Source organism: Miscanthus floridulus, unplaced genomic scaffold (assembly GCF_019320115.1).
Source record: "Miscanthus floridulus cultivar M001 unplaced genomic scaffold, ASM1932011v1 fs_550_6_7, whole genome shotgun sequence".
NCBI classification, from domain to species: domain Eukaryota; kingdom Viridiplantae; phylum Streptophyta; class Magnoliopsida; order Poales; family Poaceae; genus Miscanthus; species Miscanthus floridulus.
In genome coordinates, this window is record NW_027096923.1 from 24,845 (window position 1) to 36,814 (window position 11,970).

An 11,970-nucleotide genomic window follows, 5' to 3' on the forward strand; every position below is an offset into this window, starting at 1 on the left:
ATCATTACAGACAACGACACGCAGTTCACCGGTAGGAAATTCGTTCGCTTCTGCGATGAACAACACATCCGAATCAATTGGGTAGCCGTCGCACACCCCCGGACGAACGGGCAGGTCGAGCGCGCAAATGGCATGATTCTTCAAGGCCTCAAACCTAGAATTTTCAACCGGTTGAACAAATTCGGCGCGCGTTGGCTCGTTGAACTCCCGGCTGTGCTCTGGAGCTTAAGGATGACTCCGAGCCGGGCCACTGGCTACACACCTTTCTTCATGGTCTATGGTTCAGAGGCCGTTCTCCCGACGGACCTCGACTATGGAGCACCAAGAATCAGAGCATATGACGAACAGGGAGCCGAGGCATCTCACCAAGACGCCATGGACCAACTGGATGAAGCCCGCGACATCGCCCTCCTCCGTTCAGCTAAGGACCAGTAAGCGTTGCGACGGTACCACAGCCGACGGGTGCAGGGTCGAGCCTTCAACATTGGAGACCTTGTCCTCCGCCTTGTGCAGAGCAACAAGGATCGCCACAAACTCTCCCCGCCCTGGGAAGGGCCCTACGTCGTCGTGGAAATACTTCGCCCAGGCGCCTACCGGTTGAAAACCATAAAAGGCGAGGTCTTCGCCAACGCCTGGAACATTGAGCAGCTACGTCGTTTCTATCCTTAAAATAAGCTTACACTTTTCTTTATCAGTTTTTGTCTTAACAGAACCCCGATCCTTAGTGACTTCCGACCCCTGCAAATCGCGAGGGGACAGACCTCGCTCGGGGGCTGGCATGTGATCATAACATATGACATGTGTAATACAAGTATTACGCTTACAAAAATTCCTGTGTTATACTTACAAACATTCTCTAAGTTTTCCATTCGCCTCATAAACGAGTCTCGAGGGCTAAGATCTTGGGAACCAGTTCTGAATACAACTGGTAGGACTACGAGACACCCACGCCCCAGCGGCTGCAACCTCTTTGCTCACCAGTTCAATCAGAATTAGTTCACCCACGTTCCTAGCTTCCTATGACTTAGACCATGAGAAGGGTCGGAAAGCACTAAAATTATTCCTATCGGAGGGAGAAAAAAAAATTGCTTGCCATAAGCAAAGGATGTAATTTTGTTCATTTTTTTGCATAAATTCATCACTTACAAAGTGATTTCATTACAAAAAGGAACAATATACTTATAAATTCAGAGGACTGTTTACCCAGAGGCTTCCCCACAAGGTTATTTCATTACAGTCTCTACCAAGCTCTACCACAAGTGCTACTGCGGTCGCCACGCCACGCTCTCCATTGGTGACGCTCGGGGTGTGTACACGGGCCAGCTCGTCTACTGCGGTCGCCGTGCCACGCTCTCCATTGGCGACATCTCGATATCCCGCCGCTTCGCTGGATCCTCGAAGGCGCCACCATCTACGACGCCTCCGCCGGAGCGTCCGGGGACTACGCCATCATCGTCAGCCGCAACCTCGACAGCGACGCCACTGCCATGGCGTCTGGGGACTACGCCATCATCCCCAGCCATAACCCTGACAACGGCGTATGAGCAGGAAACGCCTCCCACCAAAGGAGGAGCACAGCGGACGACGGCGCAGTCGACGACGTACGACGCCCACCGGCGCCTCTTCTTCTTCGACAACAGCGACTCCTCAGCAAGGGCAGCACGCACCATCTCATTTACGTTGGATAACCTCCGGCTCGGCATCGCACACCAGACTCGCGAGCAAATTTGTGAGTTTTCTCTCTCTCTCTCTCTACCATTACTCTTCCTCACTCAGGAAGTGCCGCGACGCGCGGACGCATTCGGCGGAAAAGAAGAAGAAGGAGAGATAGCGGCTCGGAGGCAGAAGACGAGGAGGGATGTGAACTCCTCGCCCCCCTCCCTATTTAAAGAGGAGACGCGGTAGCCAAGGAAAGGCGAAAGGTTGGACGAAAAACCCTCTCCCTTCCCCTCTTTAAATACGGAATCAATGCTGATTGATATCTGAGGGGACGCGCCGGAACTGACGGGATGAACCCCGGTCGACGAGGCGTCCCTCTTTGGTCAAACTGAACACTGCCTGGGTATGGCCCGCTACTGACCCGCTCCAGACGCGGCGATTAAGGCACCCACATAGGCAGACAACTTTTTCGCCTCCCCATGTAGGACCACGGATGACCCGACGACAGGACCTTTCGGATCTCCTGGGCCGGCCGTTCGGCCTAGAAGACACGACGAACGAACGTCCAAAGAAAGATAAGCATCTCAGCTTGCTTACTTTATGCATTAAAATTAATTCACGAGCTTCCGAGGATGCCGAGGAGGACAACCAGTCTAGACATCCCCCTCACCCGACCCCTCCGTACGCTTGAAACTAAGGGCGCGACATACAGGCACAAAGCTTTGAGTAAAACTGGATGAACTAGCAAACCTTACGCCCCGATAGCTACGGTGTTTCTGTTCACCAGAAAAATCATACTCATGCCCCCTGCGTCTCTAGTTTCGACGTCTGCCTTCTCAAAGAAGGGATCGGAGGGGTCCGCCTACAGAATCTCCCCCAAAGGAGAAGCTGTCATGTTGCCCAAGTTAATCGAACGACTCGGGTCGTCATCGAGACACGAAAACAAAGAATAGCAATTCTTATGCAGGTTATTCCAACCTCGTCACAAATGTTAGGGCCCAAACCCATCTGGTAGGAGCTTTTCCGCCACTCATACCACCAAGGTAACGTTACCGACCCTGCCTTTATTTTGATTAAATTTTGCATTCAAAACATTACATATGCAAAACATTGCATCCCAACGATTCGTGTCGCACCACGAAACGGCTGTCGCCTCATTCGATATAGGCGACCACAGGCCGAGGTTCGAAGGCCGGCCCGCGAAGGGCTCGAGGCCGCCTCACGCCGAATAGAGCCAGGGAGAGATAACCGAGACAAGCCCCAGCGGCCCTGCCTGACCCCGCTCAAAAGCGAACAGGGACGTCTCGACCTTCTCTCGTTCGATTCTAACCCCGAGCCAAACCCACAGAATCTCCATCGAGGAGAGGCCATCGGGCCCCCTGAGCTTATCGAACAACTTAGGCATCTACCGGGAGGCGGGTTAAGAAGTTGTGGAGTGCCACCAGAGGGCTCTGCCGACCCCATCAGCAAATGATGGACCTGGATTCCACACGAACGTACCCGTTAGTGAGCTCGTTGAGTGCGACACTCGAGCCATCGAGGCGAGTGTCGTTCACTCAGCCCCTCCGATTGCGAAAACCGAGGACGGGGTAACACGCAAACAATGGCCGACCCCTATTAGACCCTAACAAGGCTCGGGGGTTTGAGCCAAACAATACAGGGACACAGGTTCAAAGGCCCCACCTTGCCGAGCCCATAGAGTCCCCAGTTGGGGATTTCTATTGGAAGACAGGGCGGGGAATATGGCGATGGCATCCATGGACTTCGTCAACCCTGTCACCAAAACCACAGTTCCGATCTCTAGTAACCCCCGACCCCAGCAAATGCAGGGGGTCGGACCTTACTCGGGGGCTGGTTAAGGTACGGCTACTTCCTTTCTTTCTTTCGGAATAGTCTCCTCGCATTATAACCAGCGGAATAATTCAGGGGAACAGATTGGTAAGATCGTAAAAAATTCAAACAAAACGAAATTACGACGCAAAATCATGAAAAGCGTCCAGACTCGAAAAATACTGACACTTGTCCACATTTTACATATAAGTTGTTCTCAAAATCGTTCGACTAATTACTCCCGCGGAGGGAGAACCATCTCTTTCAGACTATCTGCCAGGTTCTTCGCAAGGGGAGCGACCATCTTCTCCATTTCCTCTAGGTCTTCATCCTTGTAGGTGGACGGAAAGCCTTCGCTCATCACCTTCAGGTTTATTTCCTTCTCGTAATGGGCGTGGGCGACGGTGAAGGCCTGGGTAATCCCGGCGTGAAAGGCACTCTCCTCAAGTTGGCCCACCCGAGCCATGATACCTGCAACACGAGCCGCGAGCGGGCTGGTCTCCACCGGCTCCGTCACATTTAGGGTGTTGAGGACCACCCCGACCGCAGCTTGTAGAAGATCGTGCTCATCGCTCTCAGCCTGAAGGGCCCTTCGCGTATAGGCAGCCTCTTTTTCTAGCTTGATGGAGACGTTCTCAGCACTCAACCTTCCTTTCACCGCGTCACCAAGCTCCACCCGGAGAGAGCGGACCACCTCGACGTCCTCGTCCACCTTCTGCTGGAGGGCCGTGGCCCTACTCTCGGCCTTCCGCCGGAGATCCCGCTCCATCTCCAGCTCCTTCAGGACTTCGCCGGCCTTCTCGTTGGCCGCGGCATTCCTCTGTAGCAGCTCGTCTCGCTCCTTTTGGAGCCTGACAATCTCCTTCCCGTCCAGCTTGGACCTTGCCGACAAATCCTCGAACATCCCGTGGGCCTCCTCCGCGTCCTGACGCGCCTGGGCCTCCCGCTCCTGGGCGGTAGCAAGCTGGGCGGCCATGTCTGCTCGCAGCCGGGCCTCCTCGGAGAGGCGATCCCACTCCGCCTTCTGCTCGCGGAGGAATTGGGATTTATTCCGGCTACGAGCAACAAGAACCTGAAGAGGAAGAAGACTGGTATCAGAAATGCGAAAACACAAAAACATACAAAGAAAGAAGAAAGCCCAGAAAATACCTGAGTGGTAGGGATAACGATCTCACGGAGGGCTCCTTTGGCCTGGTCCAGGGCGTTCAGCATGGTCGAGATCCCGATGTCAAGACCCTCCCGCTCCATGCTCTCAGAATGATCATCGAGCGAGAAAAGAGCCGACGTCGGGTCCTGAGTGGCCATCCACTGGAGCGGCGGCTCCCCCCGCGCAGGGGAGCGGCTTCCTCCCGACAAAGGGGCCGGTGGCGGCTCCCTCCTGACCCTGTGCGGCACCACCACCGCACTCGAGGACCCTCCGGCTGGACCCTCCTCCGTCTGGGCCGCTTCAAGTGCCACGGGTGGATTCACCTGGGCCCCTGGTGGCATGGATTGCACTACGCCCTCGGGCGCCACAACGACCGCGCCCGGTTGATCCTGGCTTGGCGCGGTCACGACCACCTCCACCGGCGGTATGCGGCCCTCGGCCGGCTGTTCCACGTCCGCCACGGAGGAGGCCGCTCGCTCAGTAACCTCCGCGGGCGTGGGAGCCACCATGGGCGCCGTCGGTTCGGCCAACGCGGCCCCAACGTCGGCACCACTCCTGCTCGAAACAGGGGTGACTCCAGGCGACACCGTCTGTCCCGCTTGAAGGGCAAGACTCTTCTTGGGCGCCAGCCCCAGGGGGTGACCCGTCCGCAAGAACCTGCACAAAGGTAATAACCATTAAGTCAAAATAAAAATGGAAAAAGGATGAAAACAGAGGAATCAACAGCTTACGTTGACGTCCTCGGCCGGCGGAAGCGTTTTGGGGACGGATCCCCAGATCCCTGCCCTGACTCATCTGGGCGGGACCGTTTCATGCCCGCCCCCTGCTCCGGGGCAGGGGGGTTCATCTCGTCGGGCGCGGCACCGGAGTCGCTCCCCTCCATTATCTCATCGGGCGCGGCTCCGGAGCCATCCCCCTCCATCGTCTCACGGGGTGCGGCACCGGAGCTGCTCCCCTCCATCGTTGCCTCGGGGATGGCGGCGGCAGGCCCGCCCTCCCCCATCCACCGGTCCTCGGCCGGCACGCCGTGCGAAGCGGCGGACTCGCCGGCCTCCACTGACCTCATCGATCTACTTCCCTCCGCGTGGAAAGGGAAGGGCCCCTGCACGGATGGGTGGCCACTCGTCAGCGTGTCCTCGTCCTCCAGGACGCCCCAATCCACGCCGATGGCTACCTCGTCGTCGTCATCATCATCATCGTCATCGTCGTCGTCCTCACTGCTCATGTCCTCTCCCCAATCCCATGCCTCCTGCTTCAGTCGTTTTGCCTTCTTCATCTCTTCCCTTGCTTTCTTGTCCCGCTCGGCCGCGAGTCGATTCGCCGCCGCCACGACCTTGTCCTTCGGTAGTGGAACCGGGCTATCCTTAAAGACCAGCACCCTCGGCTGGTCCCGACGTCATAAAGCAAGTGTTAAAAAAATGGAGATCCAGGAAAAAAGAAAAGAGCATGGGAGAGGAGGTCTTACGAATTCAAAGAACCCAAGCTCCGGCCGCATTGGGGGGTGTCCGGGCACCGGATACACAATGTCAAGGACTCTGCCCGTAGAATCCTTCGTCGGCTCCGTCGCCTCCTTGATGCGCTGCGCCACTTCCAAGTAAGGGAGCGCCTCGTCAACGAGCACCGTCCCCTCGTACGGTATCCCGGGCATCATCCGATGCAGGGGAAGCACACACGCCATCAGGGGTGCCACCCTCCTAGCATGGTAGGCACCGATGATCCCTGTCCCCTTTACACCCCGGCCCTTCAAGGCTTGGAGGGTGGAAAGAAGGTCGATGATGTGTTTCTTGTCTTTGGACTGGACGCCCCAGCCCCATGACTCCGGAACGTCCACAATAAGACGCCCAGTATACTTCGGTAGGGTGGCACTCGCATCATCCCTAACATAAAACCACTGCGAGTGCCATCCCTTGTTGGATGTCGCCAGACACATGTATGGGTAACCCTTCGACCGGGTATGGCGCAGATGAATACTGGCACATCCCATCGGCGCGTTCACATCCTTCCCCCCAATCTTCCTCTTTGACAGACTAATGTTAAAGAAATACCGCCACAGATCAAAATGGGGATCAATCCCTAGGAAACCCTCGCACAGGGCAACAAACGCTGCCATATGCTGAATCCCATTGGGAGTTAGATGCTGCAGCTCTACCTCATAGTAATCCAATAGCCCCCGAAGGAATCTATGCGCGGGTACCCCGAATCCCCGCTCATGGAAGATGGCAAAAGAGACGACATACCCTTCAGGTGGCACCGGCTCACCCTCGTCGCCAGGAAGCAACCACTCCTGGACGGCGGACAATGGGCGGAGAAGGCCATGGCGGACGAGGCCCTCCAGACGCCGGGAGGTGATGCTTGATCTGCCCCACAACTCCATTAAAGCAGTAGGGGGGAAGGGTAGGCGCGAGCTTGACGGAGGCTGGAACACGAACGCAGGCCGGTCGACGGTGGCGATGCGGGCGCGAAAGGCTGGGAAGATTGGCGGCGGATGTTTCAGAACGCAAAGGAAGGGGAGCGAAATATGGAACCCTGGGGGCGAACCCTGTGGTTTTATAGGGGGCGACGGACGCGAGAAGGGCAACCGTCCGCCTCGATCTCCGGGCCTACCACGCACGCCACCGCGTCACGTCGCGGGACACGCGCCCGCAATCCCTATCCTCTCACCCCAAAAATCTCGGTGGATGGTTCGCCTTCCCCAAGCGAATCTGGACTCTCTACCCACCGGGGAAACGCAAGCCATAAAGGCCTGTTCTTTTCTCTTTGGCCCACCTAGGGCCTAGAAGCTCGCCGGCCGGCCCAACTGAGAAAGGATCCATGAACGATCCGCAATCAAGGGCAGAAGCACCAGTTAGGACAGCCCCGAATCAGTTCCCAGCGAACGGGATGCCACGACCCACTCGGAAAAACATCCAGTTGATAAAAAACTAAGTCCTTCAGCCTTACCCGTGAAGGGGCCGATACACCCCCTGGGCGACTCTACTCGAATCACCCGGGGGCTCGGGGGCTACACCCATCGGGTGCGCTCGCGCGCACCCTCCGGCAAAGTAACTTCGACGAAATCAAAAACACCCTCCAGGCGGTTCTACTCGAATCACCTAGAGGCTCGGGGGCTACTATCGGGGACCTAATACCAGGGTACCCCAGAAGGTGGAACCAATAACCACCGAACGTGAAAAACTTCTGGACGCATAAGGGCGCCGTGTCATCCCTTGTTCGAGTGACAGGAGTTCGGTTCTGCCTCGCCCGACACCTTTGGGACGGGCTCGGTCTCGCCCGAGGGCCGAGGGATAAACTCCGTCTCGCCCAACGCCTTTAGGGCGGGCTCGGTCTCGCCCGAGGGCTGAGGGATGGATTCCGTCTCACCCGATCCTAGAGGGGCGGGGTCAGCCTCACCCGACGCATTTGTGGGATAACCCTGCCTCGCCCAAAGGCTCATGGCTAATCTCCGTCTCGCCCGACGCCTTTAGGGCAGGCTCGGTCTCGCCCGAGGGCTGAGGGATGGACTCCGCCTCGCCCGATGGCCAAGAACGAGCCTCGCCCTGATCGATATCTATCCCTCATAATGATGGGTACAGGACGAGACAAGACGTTCGGGTCAACCATGGCTCCAAGGACCATACCCTGCGCCCTGGCAGGAAAAGGACTACCAGGGAACGACAGGACTGATGCTTTAGACCCTTCCAGGCGCCGCAGAACCCAAAAGGCATTACAGGTGCGTGCACCTCGCCCTGTAGAGCTGTAGGCATCGCCTTCAGCTCTGGGACACGGAACCCGACGAAGATATACGACAACCGCTATGCTCCAAGAAAGGATTTGCTATCTCCACGAACGACGGATATTCCGTCACCACGCTATGGACCCGAGGGAGCGGCGCCCGCTTCCTGACCCCTCAGGTCCACCCAGTCAGAAGGCCTTAGCCACGGCGCTACACCGAACCCCGACCCTGCGTTCCTCCAACGAGGACTCATAGAAACCAGAAGGCGTGCAGAGCAAGGCTGGGGGAGGCTCATAAGTCAAAACCACTGTACTACAGCCCATACCCTACGTAGGGCAGCATTATGTGACTAACCTGACATCCTACAGAGGCATCGACAACATTGTAAGCGCTTATCTTCCTTCGCACTCATCAGAATGAAGGACCTGACCAAGTAGACGTGAGCCACAAGACTAAGTAGAGTACGCGTCCTAGAGCCCTCACCCTTGTAAAGCCAGCCCCCTTCATCTATAAAAGGGGATGCGCTTCCTCCATCAGGAGCTGGGAAAAAAGGAAGACCGAACAAGAAAACGTACTCATACACACAGTCAAGCGGCTACGAAGCTCTTGACCACCTTTCAACCCTTCCATCAGAGACTTAGGACCAGTCCCTCTCTCGATCATTTGTACCCCTTACTACAGACCGTTCATGGTTCTAATAACACAAGCAGCAACAAACTGGACGTAGGGACGTTCCACCCGAACCAGTATAAATCTTGTGTCCTTTAGCGCACCATCCGAGCCTAACGCGCATTACTATAAATTTACTTGCCGGTGCTTGTGCGAAACACCGACAACTTTCTTCTAACAAATTTGAGGCAACTAACAGTCGTTCTATTCTTATAACAGGTGGAGGTCTGAGACCCACACGTTCCACCTACCTTGTGACGAGATGACCTTGACATTGCAGGACGTGAAGGCTATTTTAGGCCTTCGGTTGGGGGGACTTCTAGTGATAGGGATAGTTGACAACGATCACTGGAGGGAGCTGGTGGCTCAGTTTACTGGCTTTCTTCCATCGAACGACGATGCTTCCAAGAAAAATAAGTGAGTAATTCAAGCCTATTTAATACTTGCATTGCTTTCCTGCAGCCATGGGGTCTTATTTTCTTTGGTCAATTTCAGGAAAAGTTCTAGGGTTTCGTCGTCCTAGATCATGGAGCGCTTTGATTACTTGGACCCACAGGCTAAGGAGGCTCTGATCGACAAGTTCGCTCGTGTGTGGCTCTAGCACTTTCTTGGTGCTTTCCTCTTCCCAGACGCCTCGGGCAACACGATCAGCTAGATGTTTCTTCACATACTACGACAGCCGTAGGAGAACATAGCGGCGTACAGTTGGGGCAGCGCAGTCTTGGCATGGACGTATCGACAGCTATGCGTTGCCTATCATCGCACCTCAGGATATGCGAACCTTGAGGGTTGCTCGTACCTACTTCAGGTGTAGTGTTGGGAATGATGGTCCGTTGGGAGGCCCCTTAATAATGGTTTATCGGTAAGTACTTCGGTTCACTATATTCTTGAAAGCAGTTACATATGAATTCATTATTAATGGCTAATTCATTATCGTGTTCAATGCAGCGATGGAACGAGCATGATACACTCCCTACCGCTCTGTATATCTGGACGGAATCAGCGTTAGTTAGAGGGAATGCGTGGCACAAGTACAGGAAGTACACGGACGGTCTCGACGTCCTGACACAGTACCAGGTTACGCTCTCTTTACTATCATACATGTGTCTTCTTCGATGTACACTATATCACAACATAACTTAATTACAAAATTTCAGGTGCATTGGTGTCCTTAGGATTCTCCGGTGCTCTAGGACTATCTTAGTCCTATCACTAGGGACGAGTCAGACGAGTACCGCTGCGACGTCCCTCTTATTTTCTTCCATGTGGTCGAGATTCACTTACCCATTCGGGTCTGCAGACAGTTTGGGAGAATGACAGGCTGCCCACCACCGCTTTACTCCACCAACTAAGAATTACACGGGTACGTTATCGATTAATAACAATGCTACAATCCAGAGGTGTGTGGTACAACTAACATCGTTTTGTTGCAGGTATGACCGCAGGAAGAGGTACAAGACCAAGGATTGACGCGTGACACACAGCTCGCGCATCCATTTGTGGCAGAACAGGGTACGACATCCGGTCCATGCGGGCCCTCCACACGACCAGCACACCTTCGATGAGTACCTACGGTGGCTTCATAGGTCTACGAGGACACATATCAAGCCCCCGTACACTGACGTGGTGATTGACGAGGACTCGGAGGAAGATGTCATCGAAGATGTGTACGACGTTACCACTAGGGAGGACACACAGCTAGAGAGAGCCCCGCTTCAAAGTTACGTGGTAATATACTTGAATGGTACAATTTGTTATCCTTTTGGTATTAAGTATGTATACTAAAACTATCCAACCGCATTTCTATACCCAGGCGACACAATTGTCAAGGCTGTCCAACGAAGCAGTGTTCTGGCTTCACGAGTCTAGAGGTCAGGGGCCAGGCGTTCTCGTAGCTTTTATGGAGGTAACATAAACTTGTCCGTTCCAAAAATGTTTCTTTAGTGTATATGCGTTTGGGTAATGCACTAACTTTAACGTCTAATTATACAGAAGGTGAAGAAGAGCTGCAGGAAGCTAGCTCAGAAGCTAAGCTGCATTGACACTCCTTATGAGGAACCGCCACTCCCGGCGCGGTCGGGTGGCACGTCTTCAGCCTCTTTGAGGACACCAGCTGGCTCTTCTCAGCCGATGACTTCGGCGCGGTCGGGTGCCACTTCCGCGGTGCGTACACCATCACGTCATAGTGCTGGGAAGAACCCTGCAACCGAGGACGACGATGACGACGATGACGACGACCCCCCCCCCCGGGCTTCCGCAGACAGCACGACCAGTGGGACGATTGGCCGTAGCACGAGATCGGCATATCTCAAAGGTACTATCAAAGATAGTTTATTTAAATACGTAGGCTCCATGAACTAACGATCATAAAGAATTATAAGTAATCGTGCGTATCATATACTTGTAGGGTACGAGCCGTACGCACCGTCGACGTGACCATACCGACGTTGGCTACACTCCCAATGTGTTGCCAACAAATCTGAAGAGACAGAGGCGTCCGGGGGATCCTTACACTCCTGGGCCTTAGTTTGTTAGGTCAAACGAATATTGGCGTCCGAAACTTGCGGGGTTATTTGGTTATGTTATGTCAAACTTATGTCAAAACAATGAAAATGTTATGTGGCAGCTTGTCAATTTACGCACGGACTTCATTTATCTGTTTCATATTCGTTTCTTTGCGTCGCGGCAGCACTGCCAGCGAGATTAAGTACCAACTAGTTCGGGAACCGACAGTCCCGACGTATCTCGACGCCGGTGGCAATTTTTCATAATCGATTAGTTAAATTGGTGGTTAACCGTATTATGAAAGACGAAAAACAAATCATTGGCTTATCAAATTCTCTATTCGGCCGTGAAAAAAATTCAACAAAAGACAGAAATAAATCTACTATTGATTTTACGTCAAGCAATACTTAGATTAACTCCCACTATCGGCGTGACGCGTTTGGATTAA